Raw genomic sequence first — 26,037 nt, 5'->3', positions numbered from 1 at the left:
ATGTAGAAAAACAGGACACTACAAAATTGAGAAAAAAAAGAGGTTTACAAAAAAGAGAGGAAGGCACATTCTACACCAACATGCCAAGGACCCCATTTTCTCCTGTACAGTCACCTCCTGACAGATGTGCAAACAAGACCTGGAAACAGCAGCCATTTTCTCTTGAACTGCTCTGATGAGTAAAATCCGCCTTTGGTTGGGCTGCAGTCTCGCCTGACCATTGGGGGAAGAGAGAGAGATAGGGGGTAGGGAAGGATAACTAATGATGCCACAATCAGGTAGTCACAAGTACTTCTGCATCACTGTCTGCCTTTCTCAATGACTCACTCAACGACAGGCGGTGTGGGCTTGGAGGGAAACTGTGGGGACTGGGGGATGGTAGCACTACTGTCTCTAGGGGAAACCACTTCTCCCACACCTGCCTCAGCCTGCCTGCCTGGATAGAGGTGACTTACTGACAACAGTTTGAAGATGACTGTATTTCTGTAGTTTTAATATTGAAGGGTTACATGGGTTGTAAAATCTAAAGGGATGTAGTAGGTCTACATCAGGGACTTAGAGGGCGTAATTTATTGAGTAGCACAGTGAATAGTAATATCAAAGCATCATTTCAGCTGGCAGCTTTTCAACCACCAGTGACTAACTTTGCCCTAGTTCTTTTGCGTCCTACACAAGATCACACAGGACAGGATAGAATCCATACACGACTTGCTTGAACTTTCATGCATATTGACCATTGACATCATTTCAGCATTTATGCCAAAGATCGAGTTTGTATAATCATAATAAAAATGTTGACCAAACTGAGTATACCAAACATTAGGAACACCTTCCTAATATTGAGTTACATCCACCCTTTTTTCCCTCAGAACAGCCTCAATTCGTCGGGGCATGGACTCTACAAGGTGTCGAAAGCGTTCCATGCGGATGCTAGCTCAATGCTTCCCACAGTTGTGTCAAGTTGGCTGGATGTCCTTTTGGTGGTGGACCATTCTTGATACACACGGGAAACCCAGCACCATTGCAGTTCTTGACACACTCAAACCGGTGCGCCTGGCACCTACTACCATACGCTGTTCAAAAGGCACTTATTTTTTCCTGCCTATTCACCCTCGGAATGGCACACATACACAATCCATGTCTCAAGGCTTAAAATCCTTCTTTAAAACACCAATGGTTTTCACTAAGTCGATGGTTTATATTTAGGATAATGTTTGACAGCTTTGTCATTCTATTTTTTAATCTGATTTAATTATTTCATATATTTTACATGTGATAAGGCCAGAGAGAGGTCCAGAGAAAATTACAGACACGTGATAATCTGAAGAACCCAAACGAGCCACATGAAGTCTTTTGATAGATAACATAAAATCCTTGAATAATAGCAAAATTCCAGTAGTTTACTCGTCAACTTCGCAAGTTTTCAGTAAAATACCCCCCCTTTGAAACCTTATCCTGAGTTATCTATAACCTTTATTTTGTGGCTCCCTGGAGAACACATGGGATAGAGACAGATACTTAGGCAAATTGAAGGGATTCATCATGACTTATCATTATGAACATGACCTATGATCCGCTACACTCAAAATCCACTGCTTAGCATCGCATAGGTCTACCGGTGACAATATTTTTAGACTCTTGGCATTTACCAGAGCAACCGAGGGAGAACGAGAATAGTAGAATGGTTCTGACAGCAGAACGACCAGGGCAATTACAGCGTTGTGGAATAAACCTTGTAATCTTTATCCATCCTCCTCTAGGGCTGAGAATTGCCAGGAATCTCCCGATACCTAGGTGCTGATATGTATTGCGATTCTCACGATTCTATATGTATTGCGATTTGATACTGGTATTTTATTATTGCAATTCAATTTTTTGGGGGGGAGAAGTGATACTTGGAGTCATATAATCTATACAATATCGTCAAAAATAATATTGCGATACTCTATAGTGTATCAATTTTTATCCCATCACTATTATCCTCTATACAGGCTGTGTGGATCAACCCGTACCATTCAGGCTATATCACAAGCTTTAAATATTTCATAGCCTGTAAATCCATGCATGCAAATATGACAACAGGACAGAAATTCCTGCCTGCAGTGTTTATGATTAGATTAGCCAATAGCCATTCACTCCATCATGTCCCTGAAAGAGATGGCTGTCTGACAGAACCAGTAATGGCCTATTGGTACACATCTCCATGATTCTCATAACAGTACGTGATTGGCGACAGACACCTTCGTCCATGAGTAGACTAGACTATTGATTGTATGGAGCCAATAGCTTGCTTTAAATGTTTTATTTATTATTCATTGAACTAGGCAAGTCAGTTAAGAACAAATTCTGATTTACAATGACGGCCTACCAAAAGGAAAAGGCCTCCTGCGGGTCGGGGGATGGGATTAAAAAATATATACATAATATATTATAAAAATAGAGCGAACTGGATGGAATATGGGGAAAAATGCACCAAATTCTTTTTCAATCTTCAATATAGAAATGCTACCAAAAAAAAAACGTATTACAACTTGTTACAAATGATGGAGTCACGCATGATTCACCAAATGATATTTTGAAAGAGGAAGTAAAGTACTTTAAGAATATGTTTTCGTTTCAGGCTCCTCCATCTCCACTAACTGAAACTAATTGTATGGATTTTTTTCCTAATAATAATGTAAAATTAACATCTGTACAGAAAGACTCATGTGAAGGCCTAATTACAGAGGAGGAACTACTTGATAAAATTGGGGCCTTTAAGGATGGGAAAACTGCAGGGCTGGATGGCATACCAGTGGAAGTATACCATTTTTTTTATATACTCAAAGGACCATTATTAGCTTGTTTTAACCACTCCTATATAAATGATTGATTATCAGACACGCAACAAGAAGGTGTGATATCATTATTACTGAAACAGGACCCAAGTGGTATATATAAAGATCCAGTCCATTTAAAAAATTGGAGACCTCTTAGTGTTGTGATGCAAAAATCCTAGCAAAATGCTTGGCGCATAGAATAAAAAAAGTTGTCAGATATTATTCATCCTAATCAGACAGGTTTTTTACATGGACGATACATTGGAGATAATATAAGGCAAGTACTGGAAACAATAGAACACTATGAAATATCGGGGACAACAGGCCTGGTTTTCATAGCTGATTTTGAAAAGGCTTTTGATAAAGTACGACTGGAGTTTAAACACTGCTCAAAAAAATAAAGGGAACACTTAAACACAATGTAACTCCAAGTCAATCACACTTCTGTGAAATCAAACTGTCCGCTTAGGAAGCAACACTGATTGACAATAAATTTCACAAGCTGTTGTGCAAATGGAATAGACAAAAGGTGGAAATTATAGGCAATTAACAAGACACCCCCAAAAAAGGAGTGATTCTGCAGGTGGTGACCACAGACCACTTTTCAGTTCCTATGCTTCCTGGCTGATGTTTTGGTCACTTTTGAATGCTGGCGGTGCTCTCACTCTAGGGGTAGCATGAGACGGAGTCTACAACCCACACAAGTGGCTCAGGTAGTGCAGTTCATCCAGGATGGCACATCAATGCGAGCTGTGGCAAAAAGGTTTGCTGTGTCTGTCAGCGTAGTGTCCAGAGCATGGAGGCGCTACCAGGAGACAGGCCAGTACATCAGGAGACGTGGAGGAGGCCGTAGGAGGGCAACAACCCAGCAGCAGGACCGCTACCTCCGCCTTTGTGCAAGGAGGTGCACTGCCAGCGCCCTGCAAAATGACCTCCAGCAGGCCACAAATGTGCATGTGTCTGCTCAAACGGTCAGAAACAGACTCCATGAGGGTGGTATGAGGGCCCGACGTCCACAGGTGGGGGATGTGCTTACAGCCCAACACCGTGCAGGACGTTTGGCATTTGCCAGAGAACACCAAGATTGTCAAATTCCCCACTGGCGCCCTGTGCTCTTCACAGATGAAAGCAGGTTCACACTGAGCACATGAGACAAACGTGACAGAGTCTGGAGACGCCATGGAGAATGTTCTGCTGCCTGCAACATCCTCCAGCATGACCGGTTTGGCGATGGGTCAGTCATGGTGTGGGGTGGCATTTCTTTGTGGGGCCGCACAGCCCTCCATGTGCTCGCCAGAGGTAGCCTGACTGCCATTAGGTCCCGAGATGAGATCCTCAGACCCCTTGTGAGACCATATGCTGACACATGCACATTTGTGGCCTGCTGGAGGTCATTTTGCAGGGCTCTGGCAGTGCACCTCCTTGCACAAAGGCGGAGGTAGCGGTCCTGCTGCTGGGTTGTTGCCCTCCTACGGCCTCCTCCACGTCTCCTGATGTACTGGCCTGTCTCCTGGTAGCGCCTCCATGCTCTGGACACTACGCTGACAGACACAGCAAACCTTTTTGCCACAGCTCGCATTGATGTGCCATCCTGGATGAACTGCACTACCTGAGCCACTTGTGTGGGTTGTAGACTCCGTCTCATGCTACCACTAGAGTGAGAGCACCGCCAGCATTCAAAAGTGACCAAAACATCAGCCAGGAAGCATAGGAACTGAGAAGTGGTCTGAGGTCACCACCTGCAGAATCACTCCTTTTTTGGGGGTGTCTTGCTAATTGCCTATAATTTCCACCTTTTGTCTATTCCATTTGCACAACAGCATGTGAAATTTATTGTCAATCAGTGTTGCTTCCTAAGTGGACAGTTTGATTTCACAGAAGTGTGATTGACTTGGAGTTACATTGTGTTGTTTAAGTGTTCCCTTTATTTTCTTGAGCAGTGTATATAAATGCCTAGAATATTTCAATTTTGGGGAATCTCTTATAAAATGGGTTAAAATTATGTATAGTAACCCTAGGTGTAAAATAGTAAATAATGGCTACATCTCAGAACGTTTTAAACTATCTAGAGGAGTAAAACAAGGTTGTCCACTATCGGTATATCTATTTATTATTGCCATCGAAATGTTAGCTGTTAAAATTAGATCAAACATTAATATTAAGGGATTAGAAATCCAGGGCCTAAAAACTAAGGTGTCATTGTACGCTGATGATTCATGTTTTCTTTTAAAACCACAACTAGAGTCTCTCCACGGCCTCTTAGAGGATCTAGATACATTTGCTATCCTCTCTGGATTAAAACCAAATTATGATAAATGTACCATATTACATATTGGATCACAAAAAAATACACATTTTACATTGCCATGTAGTTTACCAATTAAATGGTCTGACGGTGATGTGGACATACTCGGTATACAAATCCCAAAAGAAAGAAATGATCTCACTCCAATAAATTTTTATAGAAAGTTAGCAAAAATAGATAAGATCTTGCTACCATGGAAAGGAAAATACCTGTCTATTTGTGGGAAAATCACCCTGATTAACTCTTTAATCATATCACAGTTTACCTATTTGCTTATGGTTTTGCCTACACCTAGTGACCTGCTTTTTAAATTATATGAACAAAAAATATTCAATTTTATTTGGAACGGCAAGCCAGATAAAATTAAAAGGGGTTATTTATATAACGAATATGAATTCGGAGGGCAGAAATTATTAAATATTAAAGCATTAGACCTCTCACTAAAGGCATCAGTCATACAAAAGTTATACTTAAATCCAAACTGGTTCTCTAGTAAATTAGTACGAATGTCTCATCCTATGTTCAAGAAGGGCCTTTTTCCCTTTATTCAGATTACACCTGCTCGCTTTCGGTTGCTTGAAAAGTAAATAATCTCCAAAATATCTTTATTTTTTAAACAAGCCTTAGAAAGTTGGTTGCAATTTCAGTTTAATCCACCTGAAAGGACGGAACAAATAGTACAACAAATATTATGGTTAAATTCAAATATAGTAATTGATATAAAACTGTATTTATCGAAGAAATTTTAAAAAAAGGTATAATTTTTGTGAATGATATCATAAATAGGACTGGTGGAGTTGTCACACATGCAGCTAACACAGACATATGGAAATGTCTGCTCTACCCAAAATTACAACCAATTAATTGCAGCATTACCACAAAAATGGAAGAGGCAAGTAGAAGGGGAAAAAAGTAAGGAACTTGTATGTCGGCCCTATATTAAAGAACATAAATGGTTAAAGAAAAGTGTGATAAATAAAAACATACCAATTTAATTTAAGGACCAAAAAACTTACAGCTGTGCCATATAAATTGCAAAATAGTTGGGAAGAGATTTTCGATGTACCCATTCCATGGCACATGGTTTATGAATTGATACGCAAAACAACGCCGGATTCAAAACTTCTAATTTTTCAATTTAAATTACTGTACAAAATTCTTGCAACTAATAGAATGTTATATATATGGGGGATACAATCTTCCCAGCTCTGCAGATTCTGCTGTGAGGAGGCAGAGTCATTAGATCATTTATTCTGGTATTGTCCGTATGTAGCTCGTTTTTGGTCACAGGTCCAGGAATGGCTGAAGAATTGCAACATTTGCATAGAACTAACGCTACAGATAGCAATACTGGGGGATTTGAAAAGCCATAGTCAATCAATCAATAATATAATTATTATTTTAGCAAAAATGTTTATTTTTAATTTACAATCAGTGGAAGCTATGAGAATAGGAAGATTCAAATATTTTGTGAAGCATCACAGCACAGTTGAAAAATATATGGCAAATAAAAATCCGAAATGGATGATGTTGGAAGATAGATGGGAAGGGTTGAGTGGAGCTGAAGGGTGGGACTAATAACAAGATAAACAATGTAGGGCATACGGGATCTGTGAAAGATGTATAGGTGCGGAGCTTTTGTGAAATAGCACAGTTACAAGTGGAAATCAAACTGGATGGACAACAGAAATAGAGGAAGGACTAAGAACAAACAAGAGAGAACTATTATAAAGTAGACTGTGTCTGTAAAATGTGTATAAGATGTATAAATTGAAGGTAAAAACCGAAATGTTTATCAGTTTACTCCAATTGGGGGATCGGTGGTAGGGTTTGCGGGGAATAATAATAAAGGTATATTCGTTAAAAAAGTATGTATGTCTATATAGGTATGTGTATGTATATATGTGTATATGTATGCATATGTGTATGGATATATATATATTTACCCCCCAAAATATGGGGGATTGGAAATGATGCAGACAATTACATTGGAAGGAACATTCTTTCCGCAATATTAAGCTGATCCACCCCTAAGAAGAAAAAAAAAATATATATATATATATATATATATTAAATCAAAATATAGGACAAAACATCACAAGAGAGACAACACTACATAAAGAGATACCTAAGACAACAACATAGCATGGCAGCAACACATGACAACACAGCATGGTAGCAACACAACATGACAACATGGTAGCAACACAACATAGTAGCAGTACAAAACAGGGTACAAACATTATTGGGCACAGACAACAGCACAAAGGGCAAGAAGGTAGAGGCAATACATCACACAAAGCAGCTACAACTGTCAGTAACAGTGTCCATGATTGAGTCTTTGAATGAAGAGATGGAGATAAAACTGTCCAGTTTGAGTGTTTGTTGCAGCTTGTTCCAGTGGCTAGCTGCAGCGAACTGAAAAGACAAGCGACCCAGGGATGTGTGCGCTTTGGGGACCTTTAACAGAATGTGACTGGCAAAAGGGGTGTTGTATGTGCAGGATGAGAGCTGCAGTAGATGATATCTGAGATAGGGGGGAGTGAGACCTAAGAGGGTTTTATAAATAAGCATCAACCAGTGGGTCTTGCAACAGGTATACAGAGATGACCAGTTTACAGAAGAGTATGTGTACTATAAGGAGCATTGGTGGCCGAATGGTAAAGAATATCTAGCTCGAGAGCACCCTTACCTGCCGATCTATAGATTATGTCTCCGTAATCTAACATGGGTAGGATAATAACTCTATACACAAATACGACAGACTGATTTAGAGAATAGGAAATGCAATGTAATTTCGGTAAAACATGCATTATTTAAGCCATGCATGCATATATTATGACTGCATTTTATTTGTTTGGTCATTGGCATGGTTGTTTTTGGGCTGTTCGGGCACACAATAGAATTCTGGAGGCAAGCAAAAGTTTGCCTTCATTGGTAACTGGTCAACAGTAGGGATTCTTCAATAAAGTCTGTTGTCAGTCAACGAGACAACCCATTTCCATGCAACATTTTTAGTTGAGAAATATTGCACCAAACATCTTAGATGTAAAATTGCCCGACTAAGATCTCCTCAGTAAAAACGTAAAATTGAATGACAGATTTCATGAGTTATCTTAGATTAATTCTGACTATTTTGAGGAAATGTATACTGGCTACGGCGTCTCAAAACGGACAAACAGTACTATTGCCGCATTTCTCATTTCTCAAGTGAAGATATTTTAAGGGAATATGAGAGCACGCTCGTTTGGTTAGCCAGGTTTGGCTAGGCGCCAGCCGAACTGAAGCATGCTGACACCTTTAGACCCCCACAGAGCCTTTATTGCACCAGGGTCAGACAGGCAAGAAGTAACAGTCCATGGAAATACTGGGCATGACCATCATTCCAACCCATTCTCTGACTCACATGTTGTAAAGCATGAACACCGTAACATAAAGCCTGAGTGACATTGGTGCATATATCCAAACCCATTAATCCAAGACTTAGGCAAAAAGATATATGCATGGGAGATACTTCTCAACACTGCCTAGACAGGCTGAAGATGAGTGATATTGGCTCTTATGACTAGAACACCGTTCTATGCAGTTTTCACAGTTTATTGCAGACATGTACCCCTGCCTTTATAGATCAGTGTCAAAATCAATAAATTCTCCCTATCCTCCTACTTCCTGTTGAACATCTTCTTCTCTGACCCTTACAACTTTGCCCAACTCATCACCACAGTGGGTAAAAACGCTTGGGATGGTGACATCACAGGCTCATAATCAATCACAAGCTATTCAACATACAACCTTTATGTAAATTGCCAATAATGCCAACATAGGACCCAGAGAAGAAACCCAAACTTAATCATAAAGCTACTAGCCTATGTGTACGCAATATTCCTAAGTCTAAACAAATTGCTTGTTAGGCTTGCCAACATGTCTAAAATTCTCCTTATTCAAGTGCTTTCTTTTTCATTGAAACGAGGACTTAGGAAGGATACACCTCCACTGAAAGTGACTATTCTGCCCGCTTTGTCTTGCTTAATCATTAAACCAAGGCTTCCTGTAATGATTTACAACTATCTATTCAAACGCAGAGCTATTTATATAGGACCTTCACGCTGCCAATAGCTGGTTTGGCTGAGTGCCCTAGTCTACGCCACCATGGTAGAGGAACCGCTTGCATTTGGTTATTACTTTACCATTTAGCTTATCACAAGGTGTGGGTTTAAGATATCTAAGGAATAAAAATGATCTCAGATCTCAACCAAACAGCTTTTTCTGAGAAGTTAAAATGGTAGGGCCGTGAATTCAGATACAAGACAAAGTCTGCATTACTTGTCACAGTGTCTAGGTGTTAGTCAACCTCTCAGAACCTCCAGTGGTATCATCATGAGAGCGTATGGCTGTTTCAAACTACAAACGGCAGGAAATGGCAGAGATAACAACTAACTGAGGTAGACTATCTCTGGCATCCTACACATGAATTTTTGGGATCCATTCCAGAGCCACTATTCAAGGACAGGGCTATCCTGGAAACATGATAACCTTAACAGACAGAGTTTGGCCATGGCCAAGAGCAGACGGATGATCAACACAAACATACTTCGAGCATCAGAAATCATTACAACTAACACCATGAATAATTAACTTCAATGTTATCTTATTTTAACTGCAGTGACTATGTCCCATTGCTAGAAAAAATACACTGTTTGGACTTTGGTTAATGATAGATTTACAGTAGATTAGATTTTTGGGCTCCCGAGTGGCGCAGCGGTCTAAGTCACTGCATCTCAGTGCTTGAGGTGTCACTACAGACCCTGGTTCGATTCCAGGCTGAATCACAACTGGCCGTGATTGGGAGTCCCATAAGGCGGTGCACAACTGGCCCAGCATCGTCCGCGTTAGGGTTTGGCTGGTTTAGGCCGTCACTGACTTGCCAAGTTAAATAAATGTAACATTAAAAAATTAGTCACATGCACAGCAATATTTAACAGCTTGGAATAGAGAAATTACCAAGATGTAATCGCAGGGTACAGTGATACTTTTATTCTCTGAGCTCCAACATATACTCTCCAATCAAATGTCTAAGACACTAATTCCTAAAAAAATAGAAATTTACATACAGTAATGATTCAAGGGTGACTATTCACAACAAACAAAAGATTCTCAAGAAAAAAACACAGCAATAGAATACTAGAGAAGGGACACACCGCAGACTTTTTTCCTTCACACGAAAAACAACTTCACAACTCATTGGGGACAATACAATGTCACACATATTGGGAATTCCTTTCGGATGCTGTAATTGTATAATGAGTTCACAGTAAATGCCACCCAATTACACTGTGATATTGGTCAACAAACAAAACTAAACCATACTTTGCAGTGGGTGTTTAAATGTGAATATGAATTCCCCTGTATTTCCCCTCACACAAATCTCTTGCTTTCTTTTTTTTTTATGACACACACGGCACACAGTACCAGTCAAAAGTTTGGACACACCTACTCATTCAAATGTTTTTCTTTATTTGTACTATTTTCTACATTGTAGAATAATAGTGGTGACATCAAAACTATTAAATAACACATGGAATCATCTAGTAACCAAAAAAGTGTTTAAAAAAAATCAAAATATATTTTATATTTGAGATTCTTCAAAGTAGCCACCCTTTGCCTTGATGACAGCTTTGCACATTCTTGGCATTTTCTCAACCAGCTTCACCTGGAATGCTTTTCCAACAGTCCTGAAGGAGTTCCCACATATGCAGAGCACTTGTTGGCTGATTTTCCTTCACTCTGCGGTCCAACTCATTCCAAACCATCTCAATTGGGTTGAGGTCGGGTGATTGCAGAGATCAGATCATCTGATGCAGCACTCCATCACTCTCTTTCTTGGTCAAATAGCCCTTACCCAGCCTGGAGGTGTGTTGGGTCATTGTCCTGTTGAGAAACAAATGATAGTCCCACTAAGTGCGAACCAGATGGGATGGGGTATTGCTGCAGAATGCTGTGGTAGCCATGCATGTTAAGTGTGCCTTGAATTCTAAATAAAATCACAGATAGTGTCACAAGCAAAGCACCCCCACACCACCTCCTTCATGCTTCACAGTGGGAACCACAAATGCGGAGATCATCCATTCAGCTACTCTGCATCTCACAAAGACATGGCGGTTGGAAACAAAAATCTCATATTTGGACTCATCAGACCAAAGGACAGATGTCCACTGCTCTAATGTCCATTGCTTGTGTTTCTTGGCCCAAGCAAGTCTCTTCTTATTATTGTTGTCCTTTAGTAGTTGTTTCTTTGCAGCAACTTGGCCATGTAGGCCTGATTCACACAGTCTCCTCTGAACAGTTGATGTTGAGATGTGTCTGTTACTTGAACTCTGTGAAGCATTTATTTGGGCTACAATTTCTGCGGCTGGTAACTTTAATGAACTTATCCTCTGCAGCAAGGTAACTCTGGGTCTTCCTTTCCTGTGGCAGTCCTCATGTTTCATGTTCCAGTTTCATCATAGCACTTGATGGTTTATGCGACTGCACTTGAGAAACTTTCAAAGTTCTTGACATTTTCCAGATTGACTGACCTTCATGTCTTTAAAGTAATGATGGACTGTTAATTCTCTTTGCTTGTTTGAGCTGTTCTTGCCATAATATGGACTTGGTCTTTTACCAAATAGGGCTATCTTCTGTATATCACCCCTAACTTGTCACAATACAACTGATTGGCTCATACGCATTAAGGAAAGAAATTCAACAAATGAACTTTTAACAAGGAACACTTGTTAATTGAAATGCATTCCAGGTGACTACCCCGTGAAGGTGGTTGAGAGAAAGCCAAGAGCGTGCAAAGCTGTTATCAAGGCAAAGGGTGGCTACTTTGAAGAATCTCAAATATATTTTGATTGGTTTAACACTTTGTTGGTTAGTACAGGATTCCATTTGTGTTATTTCACAGTTTTGATGTCTTCACTATTCTACAACGTAGAAAATACTAAAAATAAAGAAAAACCCTAGAATGAGTAGGTTTGTCCAAACTTTGGACTGGTACTGTATACACATACATATCCTATATGCTCGCTTACACAACTCACAGCATAACTGATTGGATATGCATCAATTACTTTAGTGCTTTAACAGGAGCAGAATGGAGGGGGGGGGGGGTGTATCTGGAATCTACAGCTTTCAAACAAGGGCTCTAACAATCATTACAGTTTAGGTCTGAGAATAGACATTGGTTTGCAGCTGCAGCGGGCAAGAGAGCAGTTGCCATATCAACATGTACATCGAGGTTTCTGTTCAGGCCTCCGGTCCACTCTGGACAGACCTCCAACTTGTCTCTATAGCCTAGCCTGAACACAATTGTAAGGTCATAAAGGCACAGCCACCCCTGGTCCCAAATAAATAGCTGTAGTCTTGAAAAAGGCTGTACTGCAATGAGTGTTACTTCTATGTAATGTATTGGCCTGCCAACACTGGTGGCCCACGTGAACCTTAATAAACCCCTCTAGAAGGGAGGGCTTGCCATCTCTCCTCCCATGTTCTATTAGGAATAAATATTGCTGCATAAACATTTGGACAAATGCTGAGATTGAGAGTGGTTGTTTTCACATGGGATTTCTGTATGTGGGGCTAATTTCAGGTACTGCTTGTGTATGGGGAATGAAGCACTGCTGTGAACAAATGGGAGTTCGACAGAAAATAACCTCTATCTCCTGCAGAAAGGGGTAACCAACACATTTGTAACAAAATTTAAAAAATGTGTACCCAAATGAAACAACAAACTACTGTCTGAAGGAGAATGTCTAAATGACCATTAACCTATAGTGTGGGACATTGGAGACTGGAGGGTTTGTGTTATTGGTCCTAAGCCATGGAGGGTAATAGGCTACCTTTTGTGTTACGCTGCTTTCTCTTGTTCGTCAATGAATGTTTCTTTTACATGCAAAACTTGTCTATCTGAAAAAATGAAAAATGTAATTGTAAAAAAAAACTACATCCTGACTGAGGACAAAGATTACATCTGAAACATAAATTGTATCATTGCCCTGGAGCTCATTTATAACATGAACACACACAGTCAACAAACACTAAAGCCAAAAGGTGTAGTGTCATTTCAAACAAGCTCACTGAACCTTCAGTAGACATATACCCCTAGAACGCTGAGACACTCAAGTATAAACTATCTGAGTCTTCTGAAACAGCCTATCAGAAGAAAAACCACAATACAATCTCCCAGAACAGAATGTTCACTGAGGCATAAACCAATTCAAATATCATGGAGATTTAGCATTGGTGTTACCTCTCCATGTCCAACACACTGTTACCTCTCCATGTACAACACGTGCCATTCTACCAAGGTTCACACAGCCATAGCTTACTAATGGGTTCCAACATTACCACTCTCTAATAGCTTGTAGAATTCAACAAATGGAAAAGCCTCGAGTCGTCGAGGACAAGCAATTACGCTATAATACACCCCTATTGTTCTTTTAATAGATGGCACTAAACCAGTTGTTTTTTATGACTAATTTGGTTTAATCTACAACCAAACCAGTGGACACAGGCACAACGAGCTCGTTTTTGTTGTGGGATTCTACACTTTTATTAGTTCAAATTCCTTATTCCTGGAAGATCATATTTGGAGTTGGAGTAAGATAATTCCAGTGTCACTGTACTGGTGAACTGTTGCCATACATTGAAGAATGTTGGTGGGTGTTGTCAAGTCTTACATGTCTGCACATTATCCCATAAACTTAAGTGGGAGGATGGAAATGACTTTACGTTAATATAGAGCCTAAGTAGTCTTTACATCACCATATTTTGTGTCTAAAGTAAGGACCTAGATCTAGAAAAATCACAGCTCGACCATATAAATCACCAGATCAACAGGTGTTAGAGGTGGTGCCATATAGGCCTAGGCTACATCCCATGACGTGATGATGCCTCTTTCAAACCTCCCAGTCTTTGTTCCTGAAGCTTCCCCAATACCTTTCAGAAATAAAGTGCCAACAGTCAGTATAATCATTCTTTAAAGATTAATGTAATGTCATGTGTAAACATAACGAAATAAACCAACTGTAAAATCTAATGCCCAATTAGCATTCTAAATGATTTCTTGAATAGGCATGAGGGTGAAGATTGTTTTTGTACATGGTCTAAATGTCACCATTTTGACTGATACTGTAACAAGAAGTAACCGTGGCAGCAGGCTACTTACTAGTGAAACCAACGTCTGGTGGTGTATTGAATCAACTTCCCCTCCCCCACTCATTGCGAACTATCAGCATGTGCAATACCTTTAAATGTAGCCAATATCATTACAGTTTGCAGAGTCTATGAGAAAGACAACTGATGAAGTAACTTTAAATACTCAAACTTAATAATTAAAAAATCTGGGAAACAATAGCCACCAAAAGTTGATGCATTTTATGTCTTGTAGCTCAAAACAAAAGCGTTAATTTATGCCCAAATATACAATATTTCGACTATTATGTCAAAATAAAAGGGCAACGTTTTGATAAGCCTAGCTCGTTACTACTAATAATAATAAAATTACAAATAAAGAACAATGTTCCTTCGGGAAACATTTATACACATGTAAAGTGATTAATGTGACCCAGTAAATGATTCATAATAAACAGTGTTACTAAGTTCAGCAAGTAATTACATGCAACAATGTATCATTCATGAAATTACAATGTTACAATTCATGAAACTTGAGCGAAAGTTGTAACTTACCTTTCTCAGAGGGTGAGCTCGTGGTGTTGCCGACTTGCCGCCACCTCTTCCACTAGGATAGCCTCCAACTTCAGTGAGCAAGAAACGACTTTCCTCCCATTTTGCTTATCATAATTCAAGTTCTGAACACCGGTGCAATCTCTGCGTTCCGAAGGTAACATAAACGGTTTAAAATATATTTCCTAGCGAATGTTTGTGTGGGATGTAAAGTTTAAAGAAGCTTGAGGTCTAAATAACGCTGGGGATGTGTGGAATAGAGTTTCCAGCGATTCTCAGAATGAAACGAAGAGACGGCAGCAAACACTCAACGAGAGAGAGAGGGGGGGGGGGGGGGTATTATTTCCCTTGTTGTTTATTTCCCTTTTTGTTTATTGTCTATTCCACTTGCTTTGACAATGTAAACACGTGTTTCCCATGCCAATAATGCCCTTTGAATTGACTTGAATGGAGGGGGGGGGGGGACACTGTCATGACCTACAATTTATTTTAATGTAGGTCATGACAGTCTATCTATCTAGCACCTGACCTTAAACCTGCTTATTTAAAACATGAAATTCCTTCCAGTAAAATGTAACTAAATGACCATGTGGTTATTATCATGTTGACCACAAGTAATTTCCTTTACAGCTAGAGCAACTAGTGCTAGCGAATGGCTTTGTTTGACCTTTATTGTGCAATTTGTTATGGTTTAAAAAAGTAATTTGTATTATATTGTCTTGTACATAATGTAGGCCTTCATGTGGTCTCAGAACATGGTCACTGCAAAACTACAATCAAAGAGCATTGTGGCTAGATTAATGTATTGTCTTTGGTAGCCTACTTGTCTTTTTTATATTGCATTTGAACATTTTAAAAGTTTAATATAAATGATTGATTAATTTCATTGCAACCCAATATAAAACGTATTTTGTGATATAATTTCAAACTAGGCCTATGTATTACTTTAGATGCTCAAATTATATTGTTTGATTAGACATCGACACCAATCAAGAATATGCTAAACGGTAATCCCAAAATATATATTTTAAATTAGTCAGAATTACAAGATTGAAGAATTGCAGTCATTATAATCTTAGTTTTGTTCAAAATTACTAAAATGCACGAAGGCCAAAAACCCTGGGTTGGTGGGATCTAGTCAAACAAAAGGGCTACAGCAGCTGAAGTCTTTTCATTGTGCAACCCGACATTGTATGTGGCCTTAGCGGTCAATACCCCTCCCCCACGGTTCTGTATTTTTCGCCTGCCGAGTCACATAGTGGTTGATTAATTCTCTTTTCGCCTTGCTCAGTCATTCAGATTTGGAAAGTAAATAACAAGTTGACATCATTACAGCTCTACATTGGTGTGACACATTCCTTTGGTTACCGTATGAGCTTGAATATTTGCGCACAAAGACTACAGAATTATGTAATTTATTCATAAAATAAAATGTAATTGGTCGCATACACATATTTAGCAGATGTTATCGCAGGTGTAGCGAAATGCTTATGTTCCTAGCTCCAACCGTGCAGTAATACCTGACAATACAAACCATTACGCGTAAATCCCAAAAATAAAAAGAAGGGAATTAAGAAATATTGAAATATTAGAACAGGCAATGTCAGAGTCCGGGATATAAATATATATGTATATTATTGTGTGTATAGACATTATTGGTAGTATTTGAATATAACACTGTAGTAATTATATAGGATAGGCCTTGTCTACAATACAGTATATACATATGAAGTGGGTAAAACAGTATGCAAACATTATTACTATGACCAGTGTTCAATGACTATGTATACTGAACAAAAATATAAACGCTACATGCAACAATTAATTGAAATTAATTCCTTAGGCCCAAATTTATGGATTTCACATGACTGGGAAGGGGCACAGCCATGGGTGGACCTGGGAAGGCATAGGCCCACCCACTGGGGAGCCAGGCCCAGCCAATCAGAATGAGTTTTTCCCCACAAAAGGGCTTTATTACAGACATAAATACTCCTCAGTTTCATCAGCTGTCTGGGTGGCTGGTCTCAGATGATCCCGCAGGTGAAGAATCCGGGAGACAATGTCATGGGCTGGCGTGGTTATACGTGGTCTGCGGTTGCAAGGCTGGTTGGACGTACTGCCAAATTCCCTAAAACAACATTACATTCTCTGGTAACAGCTCAGGTGGATATTCCTGCAGTCAGCATGCCAATTGCACACTCCCTCAAAACTTGAGACATCTGTGGCATTGTGTTGTGGGACACAACTTAACATTTTAGATTGGCCTTTTATTGTTCCCAGCACAAGGTGCACCTGTGTAATGATCATGTTGTTTAATCAGCTTCTTGATATGGCACACTTGTCAGTTGGATGGATTAATTTGGTGAAGGAGAAATGCTCACTAACAGGGATGTAAACTAAGTTTGTGCACAAAATTGGAGATAAAAAAGCTTTTTGTGTGTATGGAACATTTCTGGAATCATTTATTTCAGCTCATGGAACATACGTCCAACACTTTACATGTTGCGTTTACATTTTTGTTCAGTATACACTACCGTTCAAAAGTTTGGGGCCACTTAGAAATGTCATTGTTTTTGAAAGAAAAGTACATTTTTTGTCCATTTAAATAACATAAAATTGCTCAGAAATACAGTGTAGACATTGTTAATGTTGTAAATGACTATTGTAGCTGGAAACGGCAGATTTTTTAGGGAATATCTACATAGGCGTACAGAGGCCCATTATCAGCAACCATCACTCCTGTGCTCCAATGACACGTTGTGTTCGCTAATCCAGTTTATCATTTTGAAAGGCTAATTGATCATTAGAAAACCCTTTTGCAATTATGTTAGCACAGCTGAAAACTGTTGTTCTGAGCCTGTAATCGAACCCACAAATGCTCATGCTCCAGATACTCAACTAGTCCAAAGAAGGCCAATTTTATTGCTTCTTTAATCAGAACAACAGTTTTCAGTTGTGCTAACATAATTGCAAAAGGATTTTCTAATGATCAATTAGCCTTTAAAAATGATAAACTTGGATTAGCTAACACAATGTGCCATTGGAACACAGGAGTGATGGTTGCTGATAATGGGCCTCTGTATGCCTATGTTGATATTTGATAAAAAAAAAGTGTTTGATCATATTCAACTAAACATTGTCTTATTACATTATAACCCCCTTATTTATTTTTACATACACCGGATAGGTGCAATGAAATGTGTTGTTTTACAGGGTCAGCTATAGTAGAATGGCGCCCTTGGAGCAAATTAGTGTTAAGTTCCTTACTCAAGGGCACATCAACAGATTTTTCACCCTGTCAGCTCGGTATTCAAACCAGTGACCTTTCGGTTACTGGCCCAACGCTCTAACCACTAGGCTACCTGCCTACCTTATTTATGGGTCAAACTAGCAAAAACATGGACTTTTCATATCTGCACGTGTAGCCACACTCTCCAGGCCTCTGGTGATGTTGTGTTCTGAGATACATGTCCAGTGGGCTATAGTTTTCTGCCCTGAAGTACACCAATTATTAGAGCTGGGCTTTATTTGTAGCCTGTGTGCACAGCTATTAGTGTATGTGTGGTAAAGAGCACTTCCTGCCATGGAGCTGGGGCTGACCTCCTAACAAAGAACAGGTTCAATCTGCTTCCCCTCCCCCAACCCGGGAGACTGATGAGGGTCACATGACCTTTCTAGACGGCACAGAGCGGGGGATGGTAATATGTTGATTTGGGGGAAGGGTGCTGATAGTCACACCACTCTTGTTTGCCTGTTATTAGGCCTGGGAAGCTCAGGCAAAGCACAGCCTCTAGCTGGGATTATCCAGCTGTGTCTCTGTTTCTCACAGTGCTGCAGTACCATCAACATATTGGATTTAGCTCCCAAGCCCTCCTGCTTTATTCATACCATAAAGAGATTACGAGCACAGGCAGGGTGTGAGTCAGTCTGGCAGTGCCAAGACCATCCACCCACCAACACAAAAGCCTACTTTATGTGTGTGTGTTAGAGTGTGTGTGCGCGAGTCAGCACATGTGTATGCCTCTGTGAGTGCATGCACGTGCGTCTGTGTGTGTGTGTGTGTGTGTGTGTGTGTGAGGAAAGGCTTTGTGTACTCAGTAACACTGAACCACCCCTCCCCCACTCCCATCCCTCCCATCCCCCACTGCAAGCAGCCACACAGACGGGAGACGCATTAGGGTTTCTTTGGTGCTGTTATGTCATACAGACCCATTTTCCAGTCACAGCAACACATCGTACAAGAAAAACAAAGCTATTTTCAGCCACAGAATTTGAGTATGTTTACCTTCATGTGAAATTTGACTTCACAGAGGGAATATACTTTTTATATGACTACACAATTCCCTGCAAATGTATACAACCTTCTTCTTACATAGATCTATACTTACATATTACATTTATTTTAGTCATTTAGCAAATGCCCTTATCCGGAGCTACTTACAGGATATGTCTCACCTACTCAAAATCACATTTTATTTGTCACATGCGCTGAATACAGCAGGTGTACAGGACACCTACAGCACCCGATGTCACAGGAAGGCCAAAAAGATCATCAAGGATATCAATCACCCGAGCCACTGCCTGTTCACCCCACTATCATCCAGAAGGCGAGGTCAGTACAGGTGCGTCAAAGCTGAGACCGAGAGACTGAAAAACAGCTTCTACAGGCCATCAGACTCTTAAACAGCCATCACTAGCACATTAGAGGCTGCTGCCTATAGGCATAGACTAGGAATCCCTGGCCACTTTAAGGAATGGAAAACTAGTCACTTTAATAATATTTACATATCTGGCATTACTCATCTCATATGTATATACTGTATTCTATTGTCACGTCTGCTCCTGCTCCTCCCCTCCGGCATACGACGTCGCCAGAGTACTAACCACCGGTCCTGGGATTCATCACAGGTGCGCATTAATGATGAGTGCCAGGTGTGCGTAATGATGAGTGCCAGGACCGGTGGTTAGTACTCTGGCGACGTCGTACGCCGGAGGGGAGGAGCAGGAGCAGACATCTATACTATTCTACGGTATCTTAGTCACTTAATGTTTACATATCTGGCATTACTCCTCTCATGTGTATATACTGTTTTCTAAACTATTCAATGGTATCTCATTCCCTTAATAATGCATACATAGCTTGCATTACTCATCTCATATGTATATACTGTTTTTCTGTACTATTCTACTGTATCTTAGTCCGTTCCGCTCTGACATCGCTCGTCCATATGTATATAGTCTTAAGTCATTCCTACTTAGATTTGTGTGTATTGGGGATATGTTCTGTAATTTGTTAGATATTACTCCACTGATGGAAGGCTTTGTGTACTCAGTAACACTGTACCACCCCTCCCCCACTCCCTTTGCGGTCGGAGGTAGAGCAGTTGCCATACCAGGCGGTGATGCAACCAGTCAAGATACTCTCGATGGTGCAGCTGTAGAACTTTTTGATGCCAAATCTTTCCAGTCTCTTGAGGGGGAATAGGCGTGTCCTCTTCACGACTGTCTTGGTGTGTTTGGACCATGATAGTTTGTTGGTGATGTGGACACCAAGGAACTTGAACCTCTCAACCTGCTCCACTACAGCCCTGTCGATGAGAATGGGGGTGGCTCAGGGATTCAAACCAGCGACCTTTGGGTTATTGGCTCAACACGCTTAACCACTAGGCTACCTGCCGCTCTACAATAATTCTCTGCTAAGATGTTTATCTGGAGGAAATATATTTAAAAAATCCCAATGCCCCAGGGCAGTGATTGGGGACACTGCCCTGTGTAGGGTGCCGTCTTTCGGATGGGACGTTAAACGGGTGTCCTGACTCTCTGAGGTCATTAAAGATCCCATGGCACTTATCGTAAGAGTAGGGGTGTTAACCCTGGTGTCCTGGCTAAATTCCCAATCTGGCCCTCAAACCATCACGGTCAGCTAAGAATCCCCAGTTTACAATTGGCTCATTCATCCCCCTCCTCTCCCCTGTAACTATTCCCCAGGTCGTTGCTGTAAATGAGAACGTGTTCTCAATCAACTTACCTGGTAAAATAACGGATAAATGAAAATAAAAATATACAGTACCAGTCAAAAGTTTGGACACACCTAGTCATTCAAGGATTTATCTTTATTTTGACTATTTTCTACATTGTAGAATAATAGTAAATACATCAAAACGATGAAATATCACATATGGAATCATGTAGTAACCAAAAAATTGTTAAACAAATCAAAATATATTTCACATCTCAACATCAACGTCCTTAGCTCTGATGAGTCCAAATTTGAGATTTTTGGTTCCAACCGCCGTGTCTTTGTGAGACATGTAGGTGAACGGATCTTCGCATGTGTGGTTCCCAACTTGAAACATTGAGGAGGTGTGATGTTGCTTTGCTGGTGACACTGTCGGTTATTTATTTAGAATTCAAGGCACACTTAACCAGCATGGCTACCACAGCATTCTGCAGTTATACACCATCCCATCTGGTTTGGGCTTAGTGGGATTATCAATTGTTTTTAATCAGGACAATTACCCAACACACCTCCAGGCTGTGTAAGGGCTACTTGACCAAGAAGGAGAGAGATGGAGTGCTGCATCAGATGACCTGGCCACTACAATCCCCCAACCTCAATCCAATTGAGATGGTTAGGGATTAGATGGACCACAGAGTGAAGTAAAAGCAGCTACCAAGTGCTCAGCATATGTGGGAACTCCTTCAAGACTGTTGGAAAAGCATTCCTCATGAAGCTGGTTGAGAGAATGCCAAGAGTGTGCAAAGCTGTCAAGGCAAAGTGTGGCTACTTTGAATAATATCAAATATAATCAAAATGTTTTGGTTACTATATGATTCCATATGTGTTGTTTCATAGTTTTGATGTCTTCACTATTATTCTACATTGTAGAAAATAGTAAAAATAAAGAAAAACCCTTGAATGATTATCCAAACGTTTGACTGGTACTGTACATATGTTCACACACTGAGGAATGCAAAGGGTTACTCCAGTGCATTCTTTCTCGGCTATAGTCAAATTCCTTACAGACCAAAGGGAAGGAGAGAGGGAGTGAAAAGGCGGGAAAAGCAGACAGATGTCAGAGATTGAAGGGCTGAGGTCAGGGGTCAAGGGTTGATGACCTGTGGATCCTGCTGCCTCCCTCCTCTCCTCCCTCCATCTCCTCCCTCCTCCTTCCCCTCCCTCACCAGGCACTCAAGCAGTAAGTGCTACAGAATGGCATTACAGTTTATGTCTCTAGGAGGTTATGTATTCTAATGTACTGTGATTGTAGAAAAGAATGTGGAAAACAGGTAATAGCTGTGGATGAGAAGCAACTTGATTCCCTTCATGATTGAGAAGTTGTCTCTTATAGAAAATCTATCTTTATTTGGCTCTATTACAACAACAATCAGTATCCAAACTGCAGTCTGTTTACTCATAATCTGTGCATAATACTAATCTAATACTGCTCAAGATGTCTTGGGTCAAGAAAATGTCAGAAAGGCTAAATGAAGCCCAATATTTGCAATGAAATCGACATTCATTTCATGTATACATAGTCTTGTTGGAAAGTAAACATAAAAACGCTTTTAGATTGTAATAAAGGCTAAATTAATATTAAAGGTCCTTTTCCACAGCCAGACATGATATTTGGTGACGTTGTCTCTGATTTCAACAGCCAAAATAGAATATGTCTGAAAAGAGCACTGGCGTCATAGGGTATGTATATGTTTGCTATAGCATGAAGTGTGCCCCAGCATGTGCAATGCAGATTACTTTAATGGTACTGCTAGTTGAAATGTCAGCAATTCCAGGTTTCCATGGAGATACACCCTTCACACTCAGTACCTAAATAGAAATGTAAATGTTCTGTTTTCTTATTCACTGTCCACGGAGGTGACACAGCTCACTCAAAACCATAGTTTGCCCTAACTTTAATTCAAACCAATGTGTACCACCACCGCAATGCTATCCAATAACAACATTGTGAAGGACAAAACCTGTTTTAGTATGCTATTAGACCTTGATGATATTTATACATCATAAAACAGGATTCCATTCCATAAAAGAGAAAAGCAAGCCTCAAACAGTACTAACATGACATATTTCAACCAATAGTGTCTGTTTTTTTACCTTCCACAATGCCCCCTATGGGCAACTAAATGCTTCGGATATGGTTAATGATTTTCACCTAACAGCCTGGATAATTCTTAAACAATTTATGATTTATACAGAGAGAAATTAGTAAATGTAAATCTCACTGGAGATCTGATACTGACAATGTATTGTTTGCTTGGGGATGGGGATGTATGCTATAGCTAGTTACTGCTGTGTAGTCAGTGGATTCAGCCCAGTTTTGTCATGTCAGCATATTGAGTGTAATGGGGCCATCCACTCAGTCCAGGCAGCCAATGACAGTTGTAATGCAGCTAAGTGAGCTGTCAACCCACACTATCACCTGGCTTTACTTACAGGATTGTTTGTATGCATTGGGTCTACTTAATTACTGAGCTGCATGCCCTAGTCCCTACAAAGACACATATCAATGACAATGGGTGTATGCGGTATGGGCCAGGGATTTTGCATGTGGCAGAGGAAAGGTGTTGTGTAAGGTGGACTGGAGTAAAAGACAAGCAGTATTTATCTCGTCATGATAAAGGTCATTCATATGAGGTTGACAAGCCCTTCCTGATGATCTTTTACCAGGTGAGACGAGAGTGATTGGCATTGTTCTATCATTATATCATCTAGCAAAATAGGTCATAAAATCATTATACAAATGTTGTGTGTGTGTGTGTGTGTGTGTGTGTGTGAGAGGAGAGAGAAAACAAAACACATTTAGAATCCAAGACCTGTTTTATTTTCCATTATATATCTTATTTTGGTCATTATGATCCTCAGACAAGAAAAACAAAAGTAATTATCCATTGTTTACTATTAATGCTGAATATTCTCCTGGAAATAATTATTTCCAAATAAAAAGTACGAAACAAAGTAGAGGTCTCAGCATCCAAAAGTTGTGTGTGGCAGCATTGCCATCTAGTGGACAATAAATGCTCTAACGCTAGAGTGGACAAGTCAAGGTTAGCCCACCCAGCAAAATAATAAACATTGAGTTTCTCTGTCTACCCGGCTGACTGCCGCTGAGGGACACTCACACATCAATCAAAATACATTGAGCACATTAAAGTATATATTTAAATTCTACAGTTATTGGATATAACTAAATGAAGCTGTGCACTTTGGGAAGCACTTTGGGAAGCTGTCCACTTTGGTCGAGATGAGAATAGCAGCACGCTGATCTGAGTGCCTACAGTGCTGCACAATGCAGTGTTGTTTAGGGAGCTGCTGGTGATTGTCAGAACAATGTTCCAAGGGCGTCTATGTTTAGAACTCTTTCACACTGAACAGTTTTTCCGACCTCATATAGAGGATAAATATTGTCACAGGGAATATGGGAAAGTCTTGTGAATAGATACTGCCTATTAAGTCCAGTTTAAACTCTAGAGTTACAAACAAAGACTACTGTACCAAATTGAGAGGGGCCATTGTAAGTCTGAGGAGAGTGTAATCATTTCCTAAGACTGGAATTGTGACATACTCAGTTAATTTATTAGAACCCCGTGAAATGAAGCCAGCTCTCACAGTTGAATATCTGGCCAATGGAAAAAAAGACACTAATTTAAGTAATGGGTTTTAAATCTGTAAAATAAACCAAGACTAAAGTCTGTAGTATTGGCAAGGACTTGATAACAGAGTCATCAATGCATATTGAAATGGTCCAAAAGAAGCCAAAATACATTCTCTCAAATGATTCCCCCTGGTTGTAGGAAATAAAACTGCCATGTCAAGAATTAAATACATTTCGTGACTAGACTAGAATCTAGAGTCTAGATCTAACCGTTATATAATTTAAGATACTGTAGTGTTTGTGTTTTCAATGGCACCATTTCAGCCCTACTTGCCTCCACTTGGAAGATATACGTGCATCTGTTGTAATGATGTCATCCCAGGTGTTAGCACTCATGATGCCATGAGACTTCATCATGTTTGTTGTTATTTTTGGCTTTTGAGCAGCTTATACAGTATCTCAATATCATCCCAGAGACCTCAGCAATGTGCAATCATCTCGTGCTTTTAGATGAATAAGGGATCATCTGTAGCGATGAAAGACCTATAGTTTGTATGGGAGGTATGGGAATGGTCCCTTTCTTTTGCCAATGGTCTGTTTTCTGTGCAGTAGGCTGAAGAATATCATGCAATGGCTATAGATAGTATTGTCTGCTCTGAGACCATATAGAAAGTGTTGGGGGGGAAGAAGGGAAAATGAAAGGTGAGCCAGCTATGTAAAGGTGTTCTGTATCCATTCCACAACAGAAAGTGTTGGATTTATTGGAGGGGTTAAGGTTAAAGGCCCAATACAGCTGTTTTTATATCAATATCAAACAGTTTCTGGGTAACAATTAAGTACCTTACTGTAATAGATTTCCATTAAAATGGGCAAAAATAGCTTTCTAGCAAAAAACTATTTCTCAAGCAAGTATTTTAATAAGAATGTCTGGAATTAGTCTGAGTGGGGAGTCTATTAACCAATTTACCGCAAGGTGATGTCCCCATGGAAAGCCGAAATTCCCGACCATGCAAACCTACTGATTAGAAGATCCCGTGTAGATTGTATTATCACCCAGCAACTATAAGGAAATAACACTCATCACAGTTTTTAACACTTTTACAGTGTTAGTTTTATAAGCTGTTGTACCATAGGACATACATTTTGAATTTTGATTGCACTGGGTTTATAAGATATGTGTGACTCATTCCACATCGACCTCTATATATTGTGTTTGTGATGGTTGTAGCAGAGGCCATTATGGTTCAGAGATACTCATCTATAATACCACTGTTGGTGTTGACTAGGCTACTGACTGACAGTGTCTGTATGACCTGAACATGGGCTTCAATGAAGAATACTGGCAGATGGCAAAGTGAGGAGGTCCATAGGACTGTTAATACCTTGATGTATTTTAGTTAATCATAACCAAAGACGCTAGTTATAAAATAATCAAATGTGAACTTTACAGGATAAGTAACAAGAGCAACGATCAACATGATCACAATCACTATCAGAACCTATACAAACGAAATGACCTCATTTAATTTGATAGATAATGTCATTGGTACACACATAGAGGCAGGCAACTTTCAAT

The 26,037-nt window shown here is 39.9% G+C and overlaps 1 protein-coding gene across 1 annotated transcript in view; it reads right to left on the bottom strand.

Annotated features, from left to right (window-relative positions):
- LOC129816848 (F-box-like/WD repeat-containing protein TBL1X) overlaps nt 1-15,169 on the bottom strand; it is a 40,870-nt gene extending 25,701 nt beyond the window's left edge. The window contains exon 1 of the mRNA XM_055871776.1: nt 14,854-15,169. The gene's annotated coding sequence lies outside the window, so the exon portion shown is untranslated. The remainder of the gene's footprint in view (nt 1-14,853) is intronic.
- Between the last annotated feature and the right edge of the window lie 10,868 nt (nt 15,170-26,037).

The sequence above is a fragment of the Salvelinus fontinalis genome, chromosome 19, assembly GCF_029448725.1.
Source record: "Salvelinus fontinalis isolate EN_2023a chromosome 19, ASM2944872v1, whole genome shotgun sequence".
NCBI lineage: Eukaryota > Metazoa > Chordata > Actinopteri > Salmoniformes > Salmonidae > Salvelinus > Salvelinus fontinalis.
The sequence above is the reverse complement of the archived record's forward strand: the minus strand, read 5'-3'. Positions and strand labels throughout refer to the sequence as shown.